This window comes from Eupeodes corollae, chromosome 1 (genome assembly GCF_945859685.1).
Source record: "Eupeodes corollae chromosome 1, idEupCoro1.1, whole genome shotgun sequence".
Lineage (NCBI taxonomy): Eukaryota > Metazoa > Arthropoda > Insecta > Diptera > Syrphidae > Eupeodes > Eupeodes corollae.
Genome location: NC_079147.1, coordinates 271,618,431 through 271,643,365, shown reverse-complemented (window position 1 = coordinate 271,643,365; position 24,935 = coordinate 271,618,431).

Genomic DNA, 24,935 nt, shown 5'->3' with positions numbered 1-24,935 from the left:
ACATAAACTTCTAGATATTTCTGGGAGAATAGATCAATCCTGGAAGACGAGTCAATCCACTTTGACACAGATCTATCAACAAAAAAACGAATGGGTTGGTGGAGCCGTGTAGTATATAGAACACTGAAATTTCTCTCATTCCAATCATTGTATCTTGTTTCAGGCGGAACTTTTAGCTATGAAAAAAGCCTTGTCCTGGTTTAAAGAAAACGTAACATCAACATCCGTATTTTTGCTGATAGTCAAGCCGCTACCTGTTAACTATTGCTAATGTAAACGCTATGAACGCTACGTCGAATAACATCACCATGGGTCACGTCATAAAAACATCTGGCCTACACTAAATTTAAAGTGCTCAGGGTGCTTGTTATCACTAAGCAAATTGCATATAAGCTCGGTAATCGGTGTCACAACCGGACAATGTCGAATAGTAAAGCACGCCACGTGACAAGGGGTATTCTCAAATAACTTTTGCAGGAGCTGTATGGGTAATGAAGAAGAGGAATTAGTTCTTCATCTGCTTTGTTAATACCCTGCTCGTGCTTAAAAATGCAAGACCTACAAACTTGATCGGTCTTTCAAGTTTCGTATAAAGGGATCAAACAGGTTTCATTGAGCTTAGAAGAAAGCCTCAAGATTCATGTGGTATCATAATAGTCGAATAAACTAGCCTAAGTGTGTAGTACTCCATCCCGAACCTAACCTAACATATGTGCTGTAGACTAAGACTCATGGTTTGTCGGTTTCTTATCGGTCTTTTGTATCAAAAAATTCACCAACGACATTACACCGTATTTTGTAAAAACTACTTGTAGGTCTTAGGGCTTTTGAAATTCACTTAACATAAGCATTTAAGCTTGTCAATCATCAGCAACGTCAAAACTTCGCTGGTTGGGTTCGTAAAATGCATCCAAGTGATACGGGTTTTGATCGAGAAAATCGTCTTCTTAAGCCTCATAATTTACATCTCTCTGCTACCGTAAAAGACGGGAAATTTGTTGTTTGGTTCTTAAACGTTCCAAGAATGTGGGTGTTGTTGTTATTCAATCTTACTTACATATATTCCAATATGAGGCTTTAATGTCCAAAATGGTCCCTATTGTTGTTTAAGACGTCTGTTTCAAACAATCAGGTGCTTTTACTGCACATGCATCGAAACAATCGCAGTTTTACTAGAAATTTACTGACCGTAGTTTTTTTTTGATGAGGTGATAACAATAGGCCTACGAGAACGAGATTTTGTGATTTAAAATTTTTAGACCTTTGATTTAAGACCAATGAAACAATAGATATTTGCGAAATAGATATTTGACTTTTTGACCTCAAACATGTTCAAATAAGTATCTTAATCCATTCTTTTAACGAAATAAAACTTACGTTAAAATGAAGTCTTCGGATTTAATGTAACAATAGACACAATTCTACAAAGTCCATTCTATTTTAATTCTGACCAAAGTTGTCAAAAACAGTATTTAAATCAGAAATGTGCGGCTTTAAGTTTTTTAGAAAAATATAAGGTAAGGCAGACTCCGTATGGTGGATGGCATAATTTGGTGTGTTCTTAGGTAGCCTAAAATTTTGTTTCAACAAATATTTTTAGATATTTTCTAATTCTTCTGAATGCTCATAGCTGCATTTTTCATTACTGTAGCAGCTATTCATTGTAGCGAACAAGGTTTTTAGGTACTAAACAAAAATTGGACTATATGCTGTTTAAAGCATCTCTGGCAACTTTCGTTTTTTCTTTAACATGTGCATGAATATTTAAGTTATATGTGAGTGATAAGATATTTCAATTCATATACTTCTTCGATAATATCGTTACCAAGAGTCCAGTTGCGACGATAACCTATAGATCTTTTTCACGATCCGAAAACCATAATTTTAGACTTCGAGCTACTTATTTTGAGATTTTAACTATCACAGTACTTTTGTAACTTATTGATTTGAAGCTGTAGAGTAAACGGGTTATCTTACCAAATAACAAGATCGTCTGCATAAAGGAGGACCTTGATATGAAAATTACCTGTAATAGCACCTCCTGGGATGTGGTTTTCAACATCATTAATAAATAAGGAAAATAAAGAAGGACTTAAAACACAGCCTTAAGGAACGCCTGTTTGACATTTGGAGTTTCTTAATTTGCTTAAGTCATCTTGGACAAATTAAATATGTTCTCAAGCATCTTCTCATAGAATTGTATGGATTTGGTTGATAAACCTATTACTGAAAGCTTGTTGATAAAATATTTGCTATTGTTTGGGTCAAATGCAGCTTTCAGGTCAACAAAAGAAGTTAATAGACATTTGTTTATATCAATACTCAATACCAAGGCTTTTGCGGATGTACAAATTTTGACATGCGGATTATTTTGAGACTCAAATCCGCGAATGCGGATTTTAGAATTTATTAAATAAAAACAATTTTAAGTCCGTAAATAAAGGAAAATTTTATTGATTATCTTTGCGTTTAATAATTAAAATTAAAAATGAGTAAGTTATATTTAATAAAAAGCAAGATTGCAGGCTTCGCAAACTGTAATCTGTTTCTTAGTGTATCGGGTATTAATCCAGCTCCACTAAATAGTAGTTTGCTGGGAACACTGGCTGGTAAAGGTGATAAATACCTTAGTGCAACCTTATAGAGCCTTTTAAAGTTTGTTTTATGGACTTTCCAACAATTAAGTGGATTATTAACCAATTCTATTCTTTTTTATTTCGGTAACATGCTAATTCCATTCGGAGAAGTGCTTAGGGACTAGTGTTATCAGAATCTCATTCACCTTCGTCTTCAGTTGATGAATCTGGCACCATTGCCATATCGCTTCTGAAGCAAGCCTTGTAACTTAAACCGGACGTTCCTGATTCCGAATGTAAAGTCTCATTCATTTCCTTCTTTTTTGTGTTGTTTGCATTTGGTGACAACGTAGGAGAACTGGTGCTTAATGGATCATTTATCATCTTCAGAATTACATCTTTTATTCTTTCCTCGGTGATGGGTTTGAAAAATGTATTCTTATTACGAGGGTCTTAGTATGTTGAGATCGCATACAAATCGTTGCCTTGCAAAGATGAAAATTTGGTTGAAAAATGAGTTTTCAGATTTAAGGCTGCCTGCGGAATGGCATCAGTGTCCGATGGTTTTGATAAGTATTCATCAAGTTTTTTCTTAAGCATTTGAATTATAGGAATCACAGATAATATAAGTGCCTGAGAGCTGCTCATTTCACGAGTAGCTTCTTCAAAAGGTTTGAGTAGTTTAAGGCAGCTTTCAATTATTTTCCACTCGTCTGGCAAAATTGGTTCAATATTTTTGTCATGGGCATAAAGATTTAATGCATCTTTTATCTTGGATAAACGCTTAAACATGTAGATTGTGCTTAAGGTTGATTAAGTCTGTCCTGAATTTTTTCTAGCTGTTTTTGAGCAATAGTTGAATAGTTGAAATGGGTTGAAATTTTCTTTAATTTTTGTTTAATGTCTTTTATATTTTCTTGCGATTGTAGACCATGTCGAATTAAAATTTGCATCTTGTGGACAGTGCAATCTAAATCAGTCAATGAAGCTAGTCGCATAGCTTTTTTCATATTAGAGCCCTCATCTCGTATAATACAGTTGCACTTTTTCCTTCAAAATATTTCATTCGGTAAGCATTGTGTTAAATTTGTCTGCAATGATGTCTCCTGTATGGCGACCCTCAAACGTCTCGCATCTTAATACGTTTGATGTTCGTTCAAAGTTGTCTGATACTCCGTGGCAAGTTAAGCTTAGCAAGGAAACACTTGAGCTGGGATCTGTCCAAATATCAGAAGTAAAAGACATGTAGTGATATTTTTATTTTGTTCATTGTTGGCGCTTTCAAATAAAACAAACTCTTCTGGGTGCTTTGACTTCAAGTGGTTTTTCAACGAAGAAGTCGTGCGTCCTTTTCGTGAGTATGTTTAACGACATATTTTGGATTCGGACTTGTCAGGATCATTTTTACTTAAAATAAAATAGATCCAGATACTGCTTTTTGTTGGTGGTGGCATCTATGTTCTGTATCTGTATCACTTTTTCACTTGATATATAAAAATAAACTGCGTTCTCTGCCCACTTAGCAAGAGCTTTTATATCCTCAAATCTGTGACTATTGCATATGACTTGTTGTTGCTTTTGTTGTCGCCTACTTGGGGCCGAGATTTTTTAATTTAAATTTTTTACTGATCATGATTTTATCACGTTTTTATTGATCATGATATATGTAGTATGCGTGCTGTTGGCGTTAAAAAACATCCGCATCCGCAACAAACTACGCATCAGTTTATGCGGATGCAGATGTTGGAATTATTGCGAAGAATCCGCAATTGCGGATGCAGATAAGAATTTTCGCAACATCCCTAATCAATACATCTGGCTGCACTAGGTACTTATCACATAGATTAGACCAATATTTGAAAGGTTGAAACTAAAGCCAGCTTTGTTGCAACTGATCATATTATTTTATTTAATCCAATTCGTAAGCCTTGGTTAGTCGGGTCACCTTTCTTAAAAACACCTGACACTTTGGAGCATCTAAAGTTTAAAAAAACTGTCTTTTCACTATATGTTCTAAGAAACTTAGACCGCTTTTTAAAAACCCAGGAGTGGCATGTTTAAATAATTCAACTGTGATACTATCATTATCATTTAATTCATTTCAAAGTTGATCCAAGACCATACTCTATTTTGCCTACGAAAAGTTGGTGGAAAATAGTGGTGGAAAGAACGGGAGCCGACACTTTTTTCTTCTCGTGGCCAGCTCTATAAATGTTTTTTCAAAAAAGTCTGGGATGCGACCCACACTGATTACTTTTCATCCCGTCTGTCGACTTTTCTTGCTTAAAAGTTTGTAGGTTTTCGTGTTGTTTTAAAAAAGTTTTCAGGTTAACTATCGTTAAAAATTTCAAATTACCACTAATATTTTGCATATAATGAAATAGTTTTATTTCAAAATCTAGTTTTGAACGAGATTTTTAGTCGAAAGCCAATTTTTAAAAAATTTACAAATTGGATTAATGAAATTAATTTGAAGTCAACACCATTTATTGTTCACGAGGTATCGAGAACCGAACATCAATTTTTACCAAATGTGTGTACATTTTGTTTTGTGGGTTTAATTTTTTTTTTATGAAAAAGCAGACTGTTTAATTTTTATAAAAATTTACTGAATATTTAAAACAATATTTTCTGTGAGATAAAATAAGTTTGAATCCATCCTTTTTTTATTTTTTATAAAGATATTTGAGTCAAAAATCAGTTTTTACCAATTTGTATTAAATTTTGTTTAGGTTTTTTTATTTTTTGTAAAAAGGCTGTCAATTCGATTTTTCTCAAAATTTTGCCGAATGTTAAAAACAATTTTGTTCATATAATAAATTTAGTTTAAAGCTAATTTCTTAAAGTTTTAAAAAGATATTTAAGTCGAAAATCAATTTTTATCAACTTTTGTTATTTTTTTTACATTTTTATTATTTTTAAGAAAACCTGTCAACTCGATTTTTCTCACATTTTTTTCGAATGTTGAAATTAATATTTCTCATAAGTTTAATTTTATTTGAAGACATAATCTCAAATTTTTGAAAAGATATATGAGTCGCAAATCAATATTTACCAACTTTTCATAATTTTTTGTAGGTTTTTATTTTATTTTTAAAAAGCTGTCCATTTTATTTTTTTTCAAAATTTTACCAGAATTATCGTGAGATATTTAGGGTTAACCAAAATGTTCACCTTTTTTCAAATAGCTATGGTAAAAAAAACACCCAATCCATTTTTTTGAAAGTACTTTCTGCAGTGTTATCTGTATAACAAAATTTATTTGAAGGCGATATCTTCACTGGTTGTTTAGCTATGGACGACGAAAAAATTTCGCGAACTTACGTACAAACGCACGCACAGACATCTCTTTAGAAATATTTTATTTCCACTCTTGACGTAGAAATGTCGAAATTTTCAATTCGACAAATCGGACCGACTACAAGAACTTCCTATCTAAAGTTAATAAACTAATGTATTTTTCCATCAATATATAATTTATCAACTTTGAATAACTTCAACATTAAAGATCAACCTATACAACTTTTAGGATCACAACAAAATTCGAGGTCCTTAGCCAAAAACCAAAAGAAGTTTAAACAATTTAAAAAAAGGGTTTCACAATAAGAAACTAAATGCAAATTATTACACAAACAACAGCTTCTGGTGAGGAAGTCCATTGACTGCTGTTTTATTTATATTCGTATATTCAAAAAAAGTTAAACTTCATAATCGAATTAAAATCAAAAATTACAAAAAAAATGGATGTATGATTAAAATAAAGCACCCCTTTTATTTTGAACAAAGCGAACAAACAAATCATCCTCCTCCATTAAATTTCCCTAATTCACCTTCCTGATGCTTCATATGGAGCTGGATTATTGGAGCTCTGGGATGATGGCATTCAGATCAAGAGGTCAATAAATTTCATTAAGTCAAACAATAAATCACTGAAACGATGCTCCTTCCTTTGGTTAGTGTTAGTCTGATCATGATGATGATGATGCAACAAAACAAAATATAAACACTCCGATGAAACACTCACTGCCCTTTGTTTCCTCCTCTTCACTCTTCTCGTCGACAGGTCAACCACAGATATATATAAACGGTGACTGTTTTGAGCTAGAACAAGTTAATTAATTCTGAGAGTTGTCATTCTACAAACACAAAACACACCAAACAAATCTAAAGTCCAAAAAAGAAGCCGAAGAATCAAACAACGGCAAGGGCTACAGCAACGTTAACGTCAACTTCAACGTAACCAAACTCACACCCGATTCAAAAATCCCAAAAGAGCAATTTAATTCACTTTGTTCGATGAGCATTATCAGACAGATAACAGATAAATTTGGTCAAATTCACGCTTAATTGGGAAAAAGAAGACATCAAGACCGAAATGACGAAAAATAAAGAAGATAAACATAAAATTGAGATGTTGCTTTCGGCTCGGGAACATCTACAAATTTCCAGTTCATGATCCACACCATATCCATCCATATCTCAATACTGGACCTTTTCTTAAGATCGTGACATCTAAAATAAAATTCTTGACCGTGCCACAATAACTCGTATTTTGAATAGATGCACGATGCTATGTCCGTTTATTGTCCTAAGGCAACCTGAACTTATACTAAATGGGTTGCCATCATCATACAAAGATAAAGATAAATAACCAAGCCTGGAAAGATTTAGTCATAAAGTTTTGTTAAACCGGGTTCCAAAAATTCAAATTCTTTATGAGGTGAAACTAATCAATGAAGCCACTGAAATCCGTATCTATCCTACATTCGAAAGAGAGGGTGTATCTTCCTTATAGTTTTGTATAGAAGGTACGAATACCTTCCTAATTCAACTCGAATTAAGATTGATGTGATTGAGTTGTTGTGGCCGATTTAAGACATGAGGAGAGGCGTGGGCCGTTTATTTGGGCCAAAACACAACACATTTATTATATGATGATGACTCTTTTACCTAAGTCTATATAAAATTTATTTCTATTTTTATTTCGCATGATTATTTATCGAGGGAAATTATATACATATATAAGTTTATGATTATGGACCCAGAACTGGTTAGATTTAATTTATTGGGGACAACATTATTTATTTAAAAAAGTAGAGACAGTTGGAAGGCAGTTAAGCGGCAGAAAATTGTCTCATTAATGCGCAAACAGATGATACAAAGGATTGAGAGAGAAGTTATACGATAAATTGATGTGTCTATCATACTTTAGGTTTTTTTTTTAAATAAAATATATTGAAGTTAGTATGTTTATGACTTCCTTAATTGAGGAAATTATTGAACGTAACCATAAATCTTAGTGACAGTCATAGATCAGTAAAACAAAAATGAAGATCTTTCAAAGTGATAAGTGGATTGAAACAATAAGCAAAGTGATACATCAAAGCATGAACTTTGTCGGCCACTTCAAGAAATAAAAATGGTTTATTTTTATTGGTAGTTTATAAAAGTGTATAAAGGTTTAATGAAAATGTTATGATTGAAGTTAATTAGAAAGACTCTTCAAAACCTCTGATTTAACAATTGATTAGCTGATGGATGACGAATTAAACCTTAACAAATTAAGCAAGGACAATGAACTTTGAAAATAACAATGATCCGCTGAATAAGCTGCGATAACGATCATAGAAGGAAACGTCAAGTTGAGGATCAAGTATGAATTTGACAACTTATAGTATTTTAAAACAAATTCTAAATGTTGATGATAAAAAAATAGTATGACAATAATAATAATAACAATTTAATTTTTAAGGAAAAACGATATAAGCCAAACAGTCGCTTTGGCATCATATCCTTTTTATGAAATTTTTAAATAACTAATTCGCACATTTTGGAACTTAAATCCTCGATAGTTTCACAAATTCCACCCTTAAGATATTTAATGAATTGTGAAGCAAGCCTTATAATTCAAGTGGGCTCAATAAAAAAAAGATGCTGTGGTGCGACTCAAACTGATAACTTCCCATCCTGACTGTTGATTTGATTTGAAGCCAATATTTAAAATATTTGAAAAGATATTTGAGCTGAATGATGAACCAAATGAAGCTGTACTTTAAGAAGAGCTTGAAAAGTTGTTGGGTTGTGGCGAGGAAATTTCGGATAGTCTTCTAGCATGCAGTAGTTCGAAGAAAAAAAATACCTGAAGAGGAACCAAATCGTCAATGGAAAGCTAACGATCTTGTAACAGAAGTTCCCGAGTTTGCATTGCAAGAAGATCCTGTGGAAAAGTTTTTTGAGAGCTGCGTCAGTCCAACCGATGTTTTCATCTCTCTTCTTGAAAGTGTGCTAAAAAATATTGTGTACCAATCTAATCTCTACGGTCTGATCACCATGGACAAGCTACAATGGGCTCTCAACAGCTTCAAACCATTTAAATTTGCAGGACCAGATGGAATAATACGAGCCGAGTTACAAAAGACTTCTGACATAATTGCACCAATCCTTGCGGCAATTTTTACCAGCTTTCTTTACCTGGTCCAAATTGTTGCCTCGGCATCGAGAGAAGTAAAAGTTGTTTTTATACCCAAAGCAGGTAAATTCTCCCAAGTCAATCCTAAGGATTTACGACCCATAAATCTATCATCATTCCTTCTTAAAACCTTGGAAAGATGGATTGGTATCCATTTATGGGCAAGTATAGATACACAACTTCTGTCTTCGTTGCAACATGCCTTCGTTAGTAGAGGAACACCGCTAGGTAGTGTTCTATCCCCTCTCCTCTGGAACTAGTGGTGAATGAAATCCTAACTAGCCTGGATGCGGAGGGTTTCAGAGTGATAGCCTATGCGGACGACGTTGTTATAGCAGTTTCAAGAAAGCATCTTAACTCTTTAAAATAACGCTTACAAAATGCCTTAGATATACTAATACTTTGGGCTAATCAGTGTGTTAACCCACAAAAAACTAATTAAGTCTTATTTGCGAGCAAATCCAAAATTCCATTTGTCAACCATCCCTATATTAAAGGGATCCAATTAAAACTCTCAGATGAGACTACATAGCTGGGTCTTGTCTTAGATAAAAAACTAAATTGGAAACGCAACATGCAAGAAGGAGTCAAAAAGCTACTGTAGCTTTTTTTTCTTGCAAAAAGCTATTGGTAATGAATGGGGCTTACCGATGATGACCGATTTCAATTTTAATGTACGGTGTGGCAGTATGGTGGATTGCTTTAGAGAAAGGAATAAACCGGAATAAATTATACAACGTTCAGCTAGCCTATGTATAAGCGGATCGCTTCGCACGACCCCATCTGCGGCACTGGGCACCTTACTCAACCTAACACCTCTTGACATTTTAAGCAAACAAATAGCTGCAAGCTCTGCCATTCGCCTCAAAGCTTCGTAATTCTTAGGTATTTAGAATTAATTCCAAAGAACACAGACTACACCATCCTCCAACTGCAATTCAACAGAAATTTCCAGATTTCTGTACCTCCCAGATGGGAGGATAGGACGTTCCTGGAAGAGGATTCAATTAATTTTTATAAGGATATTTCAAAAACAAAAGAAGGGGTTGGTGGAGGTGTGTACTCATTCCGCCCACCCAATCATTGTAGGGTGTTCTAGGCGGAACTTTTGGCGATTAAGGAAGTCTTGTCCTGGCTTAAGGAAAACGTGATATCGACATCTGATATCGGTATTTTCTCAGACAGCCAGACCGCTATCAAATCTCTGGAGCGTGACGCTAAAAACTTTATAACAGTCCATAACTGTCGATCATCTCTAATTCCAGGTAACTGTAAGGCAGATTAACTCGCCAGAAACGGTACAGTGCAGCACATCCTACCACGTTTGACAAGTACTGGCATACCAATCGCTACTTGTAAATTGTTGCTAATGCAGGACGTTGTGAGGAGGGCAAGCACCAAGTGGAACAACATCACCAAGTGTCAAGTCACAAAGAACATCTGGCCAACACTTCAAAACGTTCAAGGTGCTTAATCTCTCTAAGCGGATCGCATATAAGCTCGATAACAGGTGTAATATTCGGACACTGTCTAATAGGAAAGCACGCCACGTGACTAGCGATTAACATGCAAAGCAATTAACATGCAAAGCAACTAGACGTGTTTCTTTTGTCATCCGATTGTTTCCTTTCTTTTTAAATTAAACTCACAGTATAAGTGCACAAAGCACATCATTTTGCCATAAGTTTGAATTTACATCTCATATTATCTCTTCGAAGTTGATCTCTTGTTTTTAATATAATTAAATCATTAGTTTTCATTTTCTGTGTACTTTTGTTGCGATCTAAATATGCCTCCAAAGAACAATAAGCGATACCGTGTACAACAACAAGAAAGTGATGGTGATTCCCCGCCGAGAGATAATAGTGCAAGCAATTCAAATAGCATTGCTGACCAACTGTGGAGCCGCATGGAACTAAAGTTGGAGGAGTGGATGGTGACATTCAATCATTCCCTTGATGCTAAACTCACCGCCCTGGAAGATCGCCTAAATGCCCAGATAAAAGAGAATAGATTAATATTCGAACAACAACTGCAAAAAGCGCATAAAGATGTTAAACGGCTTGAGCTCGTCGTTGATCAATTGGAGAGAGAGAAAATTTGCTGTGATGCTGTCGCTACCGGTGTGCCAGAGTATCCTGGGGAAAATCTAGAGACTATTTACAACAACATCTGTGCGACCGTGAATATTCAGCCCCCTAACATAAAACAAATCTTTCGCGCCAAAAACAAACAACATTCCCCCATCGACTCGAGCATCATACTGAAATTTGTGGACAAGTATGGGAAACAAAAATTTATGCAAGCGGTAGCGAGCTTTCGTAAAACAAAAAAAGCTCCGCTTTGCCTTTCCGATATAAACTTTGACTCGCAAAAAAGCTTTTTCATCAACGATAGTTTAACAAAAAACAATTACCAGCTGCAGCGCTTTGCATTAAGACTGAAACGAAAATCTCTACTCTCAGCGGTGCATACATTCAATGGTCAAGTCTTCATCCGCACACCTAACAACGAAAATCCATTCATCATCTATACCTTCGAAGATCTGAGGAATGCCGTCGGGACTGACGTTAATAATGATCTGCACAATGGTAGTTAAAATTTATATTTCAATGCAAAATGTTTATTTTCTTTTGTTTATTTTCAACTTTCTTTCTTTGTCGCAATTAGATTTTTCACTTTATTTATTTATATTTTATGTTCAAGTTCTTTCAGTTCAAAATGTTTCTCTATTTTTTCTTTCATTCTCTCTTAATTGTAAAATAAATGTGTGTATCATTTCTGTTTTCGATTCTAGCCTCTTTTTAGACTTTTGTTGTCATAATGAGCAGCAACAATGATGCTGGCTTCCACAGCATAAACGAAAAAAACAATTTTTTATTAAATACTCTCTGTAATAATCATAATGGTTTGCATATTTGCCACATTAACGCACAGAGCCTTGTTAACAAATTCGATGAGTTTAAAATGATATTTGAAGATAGCTTAGTTGATATTATTTGCGTGTCTGAGACCTGGTTTTACCCGTCATTGTGTAGTAGTCTTTTTTTGTTAAATGGATTTAAAAAACCTTACAGAGCTGATCGAACTCACTGTGGCGGAGGGGGAGTCGCGATATTTGTGAAAAACTATATCCGGTCAAGTCATGTTAAGTGTTCAGATGGTACCCAGGCATGTGATTATTATTTTATTGACATACTCGACGGCGACAATAAATGTAGTGTCGGTTCTATATACATGCCACCTAGAGTTGCTAGTTCTGGTCTAATAACACCGATAATAGAAGAAATGTGTTATCGAGTACCTAAATTAATCATTTGCGGAGATTTAAATATTAACCTCCTCAAACCCTCCTCTAATTGTTTTAAGACTTCAATGAATTCTCTGGGGCTTTCTTTTGTTAATAATATTGAACCAACACATTTTAAGCCCGACTGTGTACCTTCCCTTCTTGATGTTTTCCTTGTAAGCGATGTTAGTCTTGTTAAATGTTCCAGTCAGCTATCCGTGCCAGTGTTTTCATATCATGATCTGATTTTTGCAACTTTTGATTTATATCTTGAAAACGAATCTCCGCAATATTTCGAGTATCGTGATTTTCGTAACATAAATGTCGAATCTTTATTTAGTGATTGCTCATCTATTGACTTGTACTCAATTTATGCAACATCAAACGTTGATAATCAAATTGAATGTCTTACCGTTGCAATTACTTACCTTTTTAATAAACACGTTCCCATTAAAACTCGTCAAATTAGATCGCGTAGTTGTCCCTGGCTTTCTCTTGAGATCATTAATGCTATGAAAACAAGAGACGTTTTATACCGACGTTGGAAACGATTTGGTTGCTTAGAAATGCTTAGGCAATTCAAAACATCTCGGAACCTTGTAACTAAATTAATAAAATCAGCTAAATACAATTTTTATAACAACAGGTTCAACTCAAATCGTTCCTCCAAGTATTTTTGGAAAGAAGTCAAGAGCATTGGTTTAAGAGGAGATTCTTCTATTTCCGATGATAATATTGATTTAGAGGAGTTGAATCGAAAGTTCTCTACTCCCCCAACCCAATTCCCAACTGGGCAATCTAGTGTTTCGGAAAACGATAGAGTCGATGCTTTTTCTGTTTGTTCAGTAGATGAATATCAAGTAGGTAAAGCAATATTTTCCATTAAATCCAAATCAACTGGACTTGACAACATACACCCAGACTTTTTAAAAATCATTCTTCCTTTCATACTTCCTCACATAACCCACATTTTTAACACCATCATAATGACCTCCATCTATCCCACCTCCTGGAAAAAATCTAAAGTTATACCCATCCCTAAACGAGGAAAGAAAATGGAATACAGACCAATAGCTATCCTTCCTTTTTTATCTAAGGCTTTTGAAACTATCTTAAGTAACCAGATTAAAAATTATATTGAAGATTCACGTCTTCTTAACCCTCTCCAGTCGGGATTTAGATCTGGATACAGCTGCATCTCAGCCCTTTTAAAAGTTTCTGAAGATATAAGACAAGATTTAGACTCTAATTATACAACTGTGATAACCCTACTTGACTTTTCCAAAGCATTCGATTGCGTTAACTCTAGCCTTCTCTGTGATAAACTGACGACTTATTTCAATTTTTCTGACACAACTAAAAATCTTGTTTATTCGTATTTGACTAATCGCATGCAAGCCGTATCGTGTAAAGGTAAAATGTCTTCGTTTCTTCCTGTCAATATAGGTGTTCCTCAAGGATCTATCCTTGGTCCTTTACTGTTCTCTATGTTTATTAATGATCTGCCATCTGTTTTATCTTACTGCCAGTTTCACATCTACGCTGATGATGTACAATTATATATTAGCTTTCCTATCGGTATGATTGAAGATGCGATAAAAAAAATGAACATTGATTTATGCTCAATATTCGATTGGTCAACTCGCAATGAACTTGTACTTAATCCAGAAAAAACAAAAGCTATTCCAATATGTAAAAATAAACCCCACCTTGTAAATTTTCCACCCCTTTACTTGAACGCCTGCCAAATCGAATATGTCACAAATGCAAAAAACCTAGGTATAACCTTCAACAGTAGGCTAACGTGGGACACCCATATCGATACTGTTATCTCCAAAATTTATGCTTCACTCCGAGGACTTTCTGTTACTAGATCAATTCTGCCTCCTCAAGTTAAATTAAAGCTGGTTAAATCACTTATCATACCAATAGTAACGTATGGGTGTGAGATATTTGCAGATCCTGACTCCAACTCGCTTCGTAAGCTAAAGGTAGCATTCAATGCCATTGCTCGGTTTGTTTTCAACCTTCGAAGATACGATCACGTTTCGTTTCAGGCTCGTCAACTTTTAAATTGCAACTTGGAAGCTTTTTTTAAATATCGGTGTTGTTTGTTTCTCTTCAAACTAATTTTTAACAAGACTCCAAATTATTTGTTTAATAAGCTTGATTTTTGCTTCTCAAATCGTTTTACCTTGTTGCGCTCCCCCAGGTTTACCTGTTTGACATCACGGAGGCAATTTTTCGTTTATGCTGTCAGACTGTGGAATAATCTTCCCAGTCACATGAGGTCTGGAATCGAATATAGAAAGTTTCATCAACTTTGTTTTGAATATTTATCAAATTTGAACTGAGGTAACTTTTTTGTAATAAAGTAACTTTTTTGTAATTATTTTAATTTCTTCTTCTTGCGACTTTAACTTTTAATTTTGTTTTTAATTGATTGTTATTGTATAAATTATTAATAGTTTGCTACAATTGCTTTAAACATAGTGTTTACATACTTGCATTATCATTAATAAATATTGTATTATATCCTGTACTATTTATAAGTCAATCTTAATGTACAGCTGTTATTTTAATCAATAATCAATAAATAATCAATAAATAAGCGTATTCTCAAATGACTTTTGCAGAAGCTGTATGGGCGAGGAAGAGGAGGAAACTACTCTTTATCTTCTCTGTACATGTCCTGCTCTGGCTCTAAGACGCAAGAATTACCTAGGAGAATTCTTCTTTAACGATCCAAACGATCTAAATCATATCAGCATAATCAGCCTCTCACGTTTCGTAAGAGACTCAAACTAGATCCACTGAGCTTAGGAGGAAGCCTAAAGAGTGATGTGGTATCACAACGGGCCATTAAACTGGCCTAAATGTGTCCGTTTCCGTCTTGGACATCCGCTATAACCTAACCTAACCCCAACCTAATCTCTGCGCCGTTCAGAAAAGTAAGGTTTTAGATTTGAAGAAGAATGAGCTACTAGCTTTTAGAATAAACTTCCTTATGGGATATCATAAACTACCCAGCTGAGAGTGATGTGGTATCACAACGGGCCATTAAACTGGCCTAAATGTGTCCGTTTCCGTCTTGGACATCCGCTATAACCTAACCTAACCCCAACCTAATCTCTGCGCCGTTCAGAAAAGTAAGGTTTTAGATTTGAAGAAGGATGAGCTACTAGCTTTTAGAATAAACTTCCTTATGGGATATCATAAACTACCCAGCTGGAAGCACTTTTGAAGTGAAAGTAAGGATTTGGGAGTGTCATAAGTGAGTAAAACGATGAGTCGGAATAGATACGATACGATTCTTAGTAGCTTGCACATAAACGACAACAGCTTTATTCCAAGAAATAACAAAGATCGACTTTTTAGGCTTCGTTTAGTGATAGATTCGTTGAATCCTTCTACCATGGGACAATACAGCTTTCTGTTGACTAGTCGATGATTCTTTTCAAGGGTAGGAACTCAATGAAGCAGTACAATCCCAAGAAGCCAATAAAGAGAGGTTACAAATAATGGTGCTTAGCTGACCAACATGGCTACATAAAGAAATGAAAAATTTACCAAGGAAAGGACGAGCAGGTAAAAAGTAAATATGAAAATTACGGTCTCGGCAAAAGAGTAGTCTTGCTCTTGGCAATGACTGAAAAGGATTTTTTTTTGACAATTATTTTTCTTCAGTGAGATTATTAGAAAAACTGAAAATAGGAAAAATCTAGCTTGTGGAGCGATTCAAGTAAATAGGAAGAGCAACCCGAAAAATTAAAAAAAAGATACATCTCCAAAAGATGGGATTCATTTTTATAAATGTAAAGATACCAAACCGGTACTGTTGGCTTCAAACTACCATGGCAACGACGTTTCAACTGTTACCAGAAGGGATATATCGGGAGTGCAACACGAAGTCAGCTGCCCTAAAGTTGTGAAAGACTACAACACAATCATGGGAGGAGTGGATCATGCTGATCAACTTCGGGCTGCTTATGGGCTGGACCGAAGGTCAAAAAAGTGGTGGCATCGTCCTTTTGGGGAATGCTCGAAATTAGTTTCGTAAATTCTTTTATTATTTACTGCCAAATGAATACAAAATTTCAAAAAAATGGAATATAAAAGATGTGTTACACTAGGACTTTTATCACATAGGATTTGCATGTTGACAGACGTGGTCTGAAAAGAGCATCACAGAGTGACGAATCTCTACAATGTATCAAAAAACGAAGGGGCAAAGGAGAATCTGTTTCCAAGGACGTTTGACTAGGTAATCAGGGTGTTCATATATAATCATATAACCCAGCCACGATACCATTCACAACACCCCAACATGTCCATATTTGCAGAAAAGGCCATAAATAAAAACATCCCACGAATTGACGGAATATTCAATGAATGAAATACTAGTATCTCTGATATGTCACTGCATTAACAATTGCTACTTTCCTTCAACTTGGAAAAGAGCAAAATTGTTACCAATATTCAAAACAAGAACTTCAACAGATTTAAAAAACTTTTGACTTATTTCCTTATTTTCTAACATAGGAAAGCTTTTCGAAAAAAATAATAGATGAACCGGCAATATTACTTGTAAGGTTACAAAAATTATTTCCCAAACTCAATTTGGATTTTTAAAAGAACATTTAACTCCTTCCTTAGAATACAATTATTCAAAACCTAAGATTTACAAAATTCATTCAAAAGTTCACGTTCCCATTCCATTTTGAACCGAAAGCAAATAAATTTAAATAAATTAACTAAGGTATTCACTTCCAGAATAGATTCCTTTTCAATGAACACTCCCGAAAGACATTATGGAAGTTTAAATTTTTCACTGTGAGATTGAAGCCAGTACTGTATTCAAAAGGAATGCCCACAAATTTAAAACTTTTGGTTTATGAATAACTGATTTTACCAATCTTGTCTTACGGATTTTGTTCCTGGCTTATAAGTTCACCAACGATAACAAAGAAGCTTCAACAATTTGAGAGAAAAATTTAGAGATTTTGCTGTGAAAAATTTACAAAAGCGGATAAAAAATATTTCGCAAATAAGATAAATTATCAACATTTAAAAATGATACCGCTCGACCAATATTAAAAACCTTTCCAAAAATTAAATTAAAACGCAGTGAATATCATCCCACTGTAATTAAAAGATCATTCCTTGATTCAAACCTAACAGACAGTTTTGAAGATAATTATTATCTTACTTCTTATATCATCATTAATGAAAGATCATTGCCATTAGCAGAGCCTGACATTAACAGGGTTTGCTTGATACCTTTTTACGAGAAAGCGTTATGCTAGAAGTCGAAAGTATAAACCACCTAAATAATTGTTTTTATATGATTAAATTATATCTATTTTATTATTTTTTTTGTTTAAATAACATGAAGCGGAAATATTAATCTTTTGTTTTACCTTTTGTTTGTGGAAGATTTCTAGTCATACAGTATATAGTTAAGGATAAACAATTTAAATACAAATTTAACGCATGCCGGGAGCAAGCGTAACAATTCTTGCTTACACTGAAGTATGATTAAATTTATTGTTTGAATATTATATAAATAAAGTATTTTCTTATTTGCTTTGTCTAGCATATTTTGTACATGATATTTTTTGTAAGTGAGAAACTCCCAATATGAATACTGGACTGCCTTAGGGTTGTGTTTTGTCTCCCGCTCTCTTTATCATAATAATTATTTTTTATCTAAAAACAGTGAGTCAGTTAAATTGTTTTGCAAACTACTCTCAGTTATTATGGAAAGATTTAAACTAAAATAGAATTTTATTATATATTAAGAACCCTTAAAAATTCCCTTATCATTACTTTCCGAATAAAAGCTTAAAATTCTTTGAAATAATAAGATTCCATATAGTCGTTATATCCACTCAACCAATTATCACCAAATATTCATTCGCCATATCATCTTCTGTTTTATTGTCATCGTCATCGTCGTTGTCGTCGTCTCCTTTAACATCACCATCGTCCTGCCATATATAAGAGGATTTATGAGTGTGAACAAATAATGTGCTAATCTCTGCACGAAATGTGTTTTCGAGCCTTTTTTTTCTTTCTCTGTAAATATACTCGCAAAAAGGAAGCACCCTCAGACTTGGGCTCATTCGTTCTATAAAAGCAACCATTCAGCATCCACATCAGCATCAGCATCAGAAGAAAACCAGCAACTGCAAATAAATAACGAATGTAATTATGAAAGGTATAGGAACTCACACCTCCGATAAGAGAGTGCGAGGCGTCTTCGCGTTGTGCGCGATTCCACAGATGCTGCAGTGAGCCCGGTTTTTATCCGTTTAGCATGCCATAATTACCTGGCATAAAGTGGCCTTAATTGGTGTCTTGATGTGACCATGCTTCGCTTTATCAATTTACTCTTTCTTTTTTTTTTGTATAAATTTTTGTTTTATTTATTCTTTTATTGTTGTTGTTTTTCTTTCTTGATTTTTTAAAGATGCAACAATAAAACAAACAAATATGTCTTTGATTTGATCCTGGTGTACCTGGAGCTTGCTTTTTGTGGAAGGAAAAGAAATCAAAGTCCTGAATGAGTCTCTTGGTCCAGAAGTTAGAAGAGAGGACAGAGACCATCAGGGAACTTGTTTCAGAACTTTGTTCAAAGATTATCCCAGAAAAGCAAGTGATTCCGATAAATTGCTACATCCCATCGAGAGGAAGATGTTATTTGCGAAAGAGGAGCGCGACGACACAAAAAATATGTCTCAATTCGCACGACCACAAACACTCAAAAAGGAATACATGACGACTACAATGATGCTAGACGATACGACCGATGCTAAGAGACGCAATGCGACGCGACGCAAAGACCATGAATGACCAAACGACGATGACAACGATGAAGACGACGGGAAGTTCAATGCAATAAAAGAAAGACAAACGTGGCATTAATTTTGTTTATGGGACAAGTTTTGAGGATTAATTCGAAATGGTTGCTTTTTGCCGATTCACAGTCGTAAATTTTTTGGTTCGAATATGATTGAATTTCGCTTGTCATCTGGATATAAAGAGAAACCAATGAGATATATATACTTAAAAAAGCTTTTTAAGTTTTAAACCTTAAGGTCATGATGAATAATGGCTCTTCTTTGAAGCGCAATTCAAAATAATCGAATTTAAACTAATAAAGAAACGAAAGAGCTGATGCACGAACTTTATTTTAAACAAAATCGTATTTTGTTTCTTATTTGAGCAACCAACTTGTACAGAATTTATAAATTTAGCTTGATTAAACCAATTAAAATTCCATGTTGGTGATATAAGTTCACCCAGTCGATTAAGTGGATACACATTAAACACCAAACAAAAGATAAAACATATTTCTTCGAAAATTTCACGTCTGGCTTCAATTTTCAATAGCTAGCTATACACCATCAATTCAATTCGCCTTCACCTTCTATGATCAATATTGCTACAAAAGTCTATTCAAGCATTAGGACGGACAGTTCTGTATGGTATCCGATTATACCTATGGTATGCCGACAACAAGTTATATGTATGTATGTCTGTCTTTCTGTCTATATAATATGCGTATGACATCTTTTCTATATGGTCCTTTATTATTATATTGGTAGAGCGGAAGAAGACACAAAACTTTGCAACATTTTAACTACAATGTTGCAAATTTTGTGAGCTTCGAACAGTTTTAGACAAAATTATCCTCTGTGGCGGAAGATTTGCTTTGAAAACATAACATCGATCGTCCAGATCGGCAAAAATGTTTTATTCGATTTGACAGTTTTTAGTTTAAACAAAATTTTGTTGTTTATTCTTAAATTTTCCGCTAAATTTCACTCAACAACAATGCCACAGACATCAAAACACAGTCTCAGTTCAGAGAGTCTCAATTCTCAGAGCTCGCATCACTGACATGTGCCTACGCCCATCATATCCGCACCAATTTGCACCTGCATTTGGGTAGGTTTCGAGTGTAATTTATGGGTTCAAAGACGCGTTTTTGTCTGGTGTTTGCTTGGGTATAAATAAATGGCCAAATAAACACTTTATCCTGTCATAACAACCCAGAACCATGAAAATGAATGAGAGTATATTATGCGAGAGTTAAGAGTATGTATGGTGCAGCGTAACAAGAAGCCCGAGACGTCTCATTTTTGTATTCTCTGGTTCGAATAACTTTACAGAGCAGAGAGTTGGGGTATATATTCAATTCATACGACTATATGCATCAAGTTGGAAAGTTCCGGTAAATGAGCACGTTTCATACCTTCTCCTTCACCGAAAACAAAAAGTGTATTGCAATAAATATTCGTAAATATATGCGCAAGACTTTGGCTTAACTTTTGGTCTTTGCGAACCGTCCGTCGTCGGTACGTCCGTCTGTTTGTTCTGTGGTCCGAAACAGATGGCATTTAGTTTCATCCTTTTGTTTTGAAGATTGAGAAGTATATTTTTGTTTGGTTTTTTGGGGGTTACGCCATCACGGTGGTTGATTATGCTCTTTAAAATTGACCACAGAAATTACCTATATACGTACATACCTACGTTTTGGGAGTGTGCCAGGAAGTATTCAATTTGGATCTTGATCTCGATATCTGTTAAACTTTCCCATCAGCCCTTTAATAATATGTGTTGTGTATGGTGTTTGACTTTTAACGAAATATTTATTTCTGCAATTTATTATAACCAATTACGTTTAACACGCTTATTATATCAGCGACCGATATCGACCACAAATTTGTCCCAATAGCACGAGGAATATGGTGTGAGGATGTAACATCCTGTTTAACCATATTACGTATGTAATTATATTAAGACCACAAAACATATTGCATTTAGGGAAAATTGTTTTTATTTTTTGAAAGCTATTTTTGGATAAAGATGTTTGGAGGGGTGGTGATTGGTATTGAAACGGTTATCAGGAGATAGTATTAAAACATTTCGCTATAAATTGGAAATATAAGAATGAATTACTTAAGCGTTAGTAAATAAAAATTAAAACAGCAATTTAAAACTGCTTGCTTGTGTATGAGCTTTGAAAAAATGTCAAACATAAATATCTATAAGGAAAAACATGAAGTTTTAATAAGCGAAATATAAAATAGTATACGATAAATGGTAATAATACTTTGAATAATTAGCAATCAGTCATTGTGTGTGTCACTTTATTTGAATCCCAAACATATGTTTTACGTCAAAATTGTATAACGTGACTTAGAAAGATTGTAGAGAAATATTTCATAACTTCCACATTTTAATAGACTAATAAAAATGAACTTCTATACTGTATTGAAAAATCAGTTTCTTCTCCTTGGTACAACAGAGAGCTCCGTAGCCTTAAAAATACCCGTAACAAGCTTTGGAAGATCTTTGTACAGTCCAAATCTGATACCGACAACAACAACTATCTTCTCGCCTATAATTATTTCTCGGAATTAAGGGAATGCCTTTATAGCCAATACGTTAACCAAATGGAAAGTATAACCAAGCAAGTTAATTTTTCAAGTTTATAAATGCCAAACGAAAATCTGATGGGTTTCCTCCTTCAATTAGTTTCTCCAACATAATCTCCTTTGATCCAACAACCATATTAAATCTATTTGGTAATTACTTTAGCAAATCGTATACTAAACTTCTGCATAATCCTGATCCACACTACTTTAGTTATTTAGATGGTTGCACTCAAACCTCCGTTCCATCGTATACAATAACTGAAGAAATGGTACTTGCCAAAATTGTAGCAAAGCCTTTTAATAAAAAGCCCATAGGGTAATTTGTCTCAAACTTAGTGCCCTATGCTTTTCACCTATATTTATAAATTGGATAAGCTCCTACCTTGCAAATAGAAATTATAGAGTCCTTTTCCGAAACACAGTCTCCAGTCTCATACATGCAACTTCTCGAGTGCCACAAGGTAGTCAACTCAGCACCCTACTTTTCTTCTTATCTGTTAACGATCTCTGACCTAAATTAAGAAACTCAGATATCATAATGTTTGCAGATCATAAGAATATTTTTAAGATCATCTTAACTCCACCTGATAATATCTTTTTTGTTTGGTGCATGCATAATTTCCTAGAGTTAAGTGTAAGTAAATGTAAACAAATGGCCTTTTCGAGCAAACAAATCCCATCTCATAGAGTATACTACTTCCTGAATGACGCCGTCAACGTAGTTAATTCTTTATTAGAGATCTTGGTATTACGTTTGACAATCACTTGAATTTCCATTCCCATTTTGACCAAATTATTAATAAAGCTAATAGATCTTCCGGTTTTATTAAGAGATGGTACAAAGAATCCAACCCCTATGTATCTAAAGCGCTTTACATTCACTTAGAATTGAAAATGTTCAAAGACGTTTCCTTCGATTTGCCTTACATGGCCTCCCCTTGGATGATACATCCAACTTGCCCCCTTATGCCGATCGATTAAAACTGAAAGGTTTGCAACTCTTATATATTAGACGCAAAAATGCTGATATTATTTTTTCGCTAGTTGTTAATGGGAAATATAGATTCCCTGGCATTCCTGAGTGATATTCATCTTAACACTAACTCTCGAAATCTGCGATCTGTCTTCCATCATCACCGCATTAATTACGGGCACTTTGAACAAATGTCCAGAATTCTTATAGTCACTGCAAAACTGCTATACTAGTCTTCGACTTTAACATTTCCAAATCCCATCTGAAATATACCATTTTTCCCTTTTTGAGTCCGCATTCCCTGTCCCTTTTAATTTTAAGTCTAATAAAACTAAAATGGTTAGTTTTTGTTGTTAAAGAGCTTTTGTGTGGGCCTTAGGGCCCACATGAACTAATGTTCAAAACTGATAACAGGAACTAAAAAAAAAATTTCAGTTAGTGTTAACTTTAGTCAAGTGAAGTTAAGTTATAGCTTGTAAACGGTGATTTTTTAAGAGCTTGAAAACTTTTTTTTTAAAAAAAACGCATAAAATTTGCAAAATCTCATCGATTCTTTATTTGAAACGTTAGATTGGTCCATGACATTTACTTTTTGAAGATAATTTCATTTAAATGTTGACCGCGGCTGCGTCTTAGGTGGTCCATTCGGAAAGTCCAATTTTGGGTAACTTTTCGAGCATTTCGGCCGGAATAGCCCGAATTTCTTCGGAAATGTTGTCTTCCAAAGCTGGAATAGTTGCTGGCTTATTTGTGTAGACTTTAGACTTGACGTAGCCCCACAAAAAATAGTCTAAAGGCGTCAAATCGCATGATCTTGGTGGCCAACTTACCGGTCCATTCCTTGAGAAGAATTGTTCTCCGAAGTTTTCCCTCAAAATGGCCATAGAATCGCGAGCTGTGTGGCATGTAGCGCCATCTTGTTAAAACCACATGTCAACCAAGTTCAGTTCTTCCATTTTTGGCAACAAAAAGTTTGTTAGCATTGAACGATAGCGATCGCCATTCACCGTAACGTTGCGTCCAACAGCATCTTCGAAAAAATACGGTCCAATGATTCCACCAGCGTACAAACCACACCAAACAGTGCATTTTTCGGGATGCATGGGCAGTTCTTGAACGGCTTCTGGTTGCTCTTCACTCCAAATGCGGCAATTTTGCTTATTTACGTAGCCATTCAACCAGAAATGAGCCTCATCGCTGAACAAAATTTGTCGATAAAAAAGCGGATTTTCTGCCAACTTTTCTAGGGCCCATTCACTGAAAATTCGACGTTGTGGCAGATCGTTCGGCTTCAGTTCTTGCACGAGCTGTATTTTATACGGTTTTACACCAAGATCTTTGCGTAAAATCTTCCATGTGGTCGAATAACACAAACCCAATTGCTGCGAACGGTGACGAATCGACATTCCACGGTCTTCAGCAACACTCTCAGAAACAGACGCAATATTCTCTTCTGTACGCACTGTACGCATTCGTGTGGTTGGTTTAATGTCCAATAAAGTAAACTGAGTGCGAAACTTGGTCACAATCGCATTAATCGTTTGCTCACTTGGTCGATTATGTAGACCATAAATCGGACGTAAAGCGCGAAACACATTTCGAACCGAACACTAATTTTGGTAATAAAATTCAATGATTTGCAAGCATTGCTCGTTAGTAAGTCTATTCATGATGAAATGTCAAAGCATACTGAGCATCTTTCTCTTTGACACCATGTCTGAAATCCCGCGTGATCTGTCAAATACTAATGCATGAAAATCCTAACCTCAAAAAAATCACCCTTTATTAAGGTGAATAAATAAATGTACATGTCTCCAAACCGTTTCCATAGAAATGATTTAAAGCATCTTTTATATTTATTATGAGGAATGCTCATAAAAGCCCTTGGATCGTTTGGAAGATTCTCTTGTGGGGCATGCTCATTTTAAATAACATCAAATCTTTTAAAAGTCATACATACATACGTCTGATGTTATGCATTAACGCCAATTGTTCAAACCCAATTTTTAAGCTTCCACTTTTGAAACTTTCTGAATTAAGAGTTCTCAAAACTTTTTGATAATTTATTTTGTGTAGAAAACATTTTTGACACTTATGTCTTTTGATTAACAAGGTATTTACTTAAAAACAAAAAGCGTTTGAGTAGATCTAAGGAACATTTGTTTCTTTTGAATACTGCCTT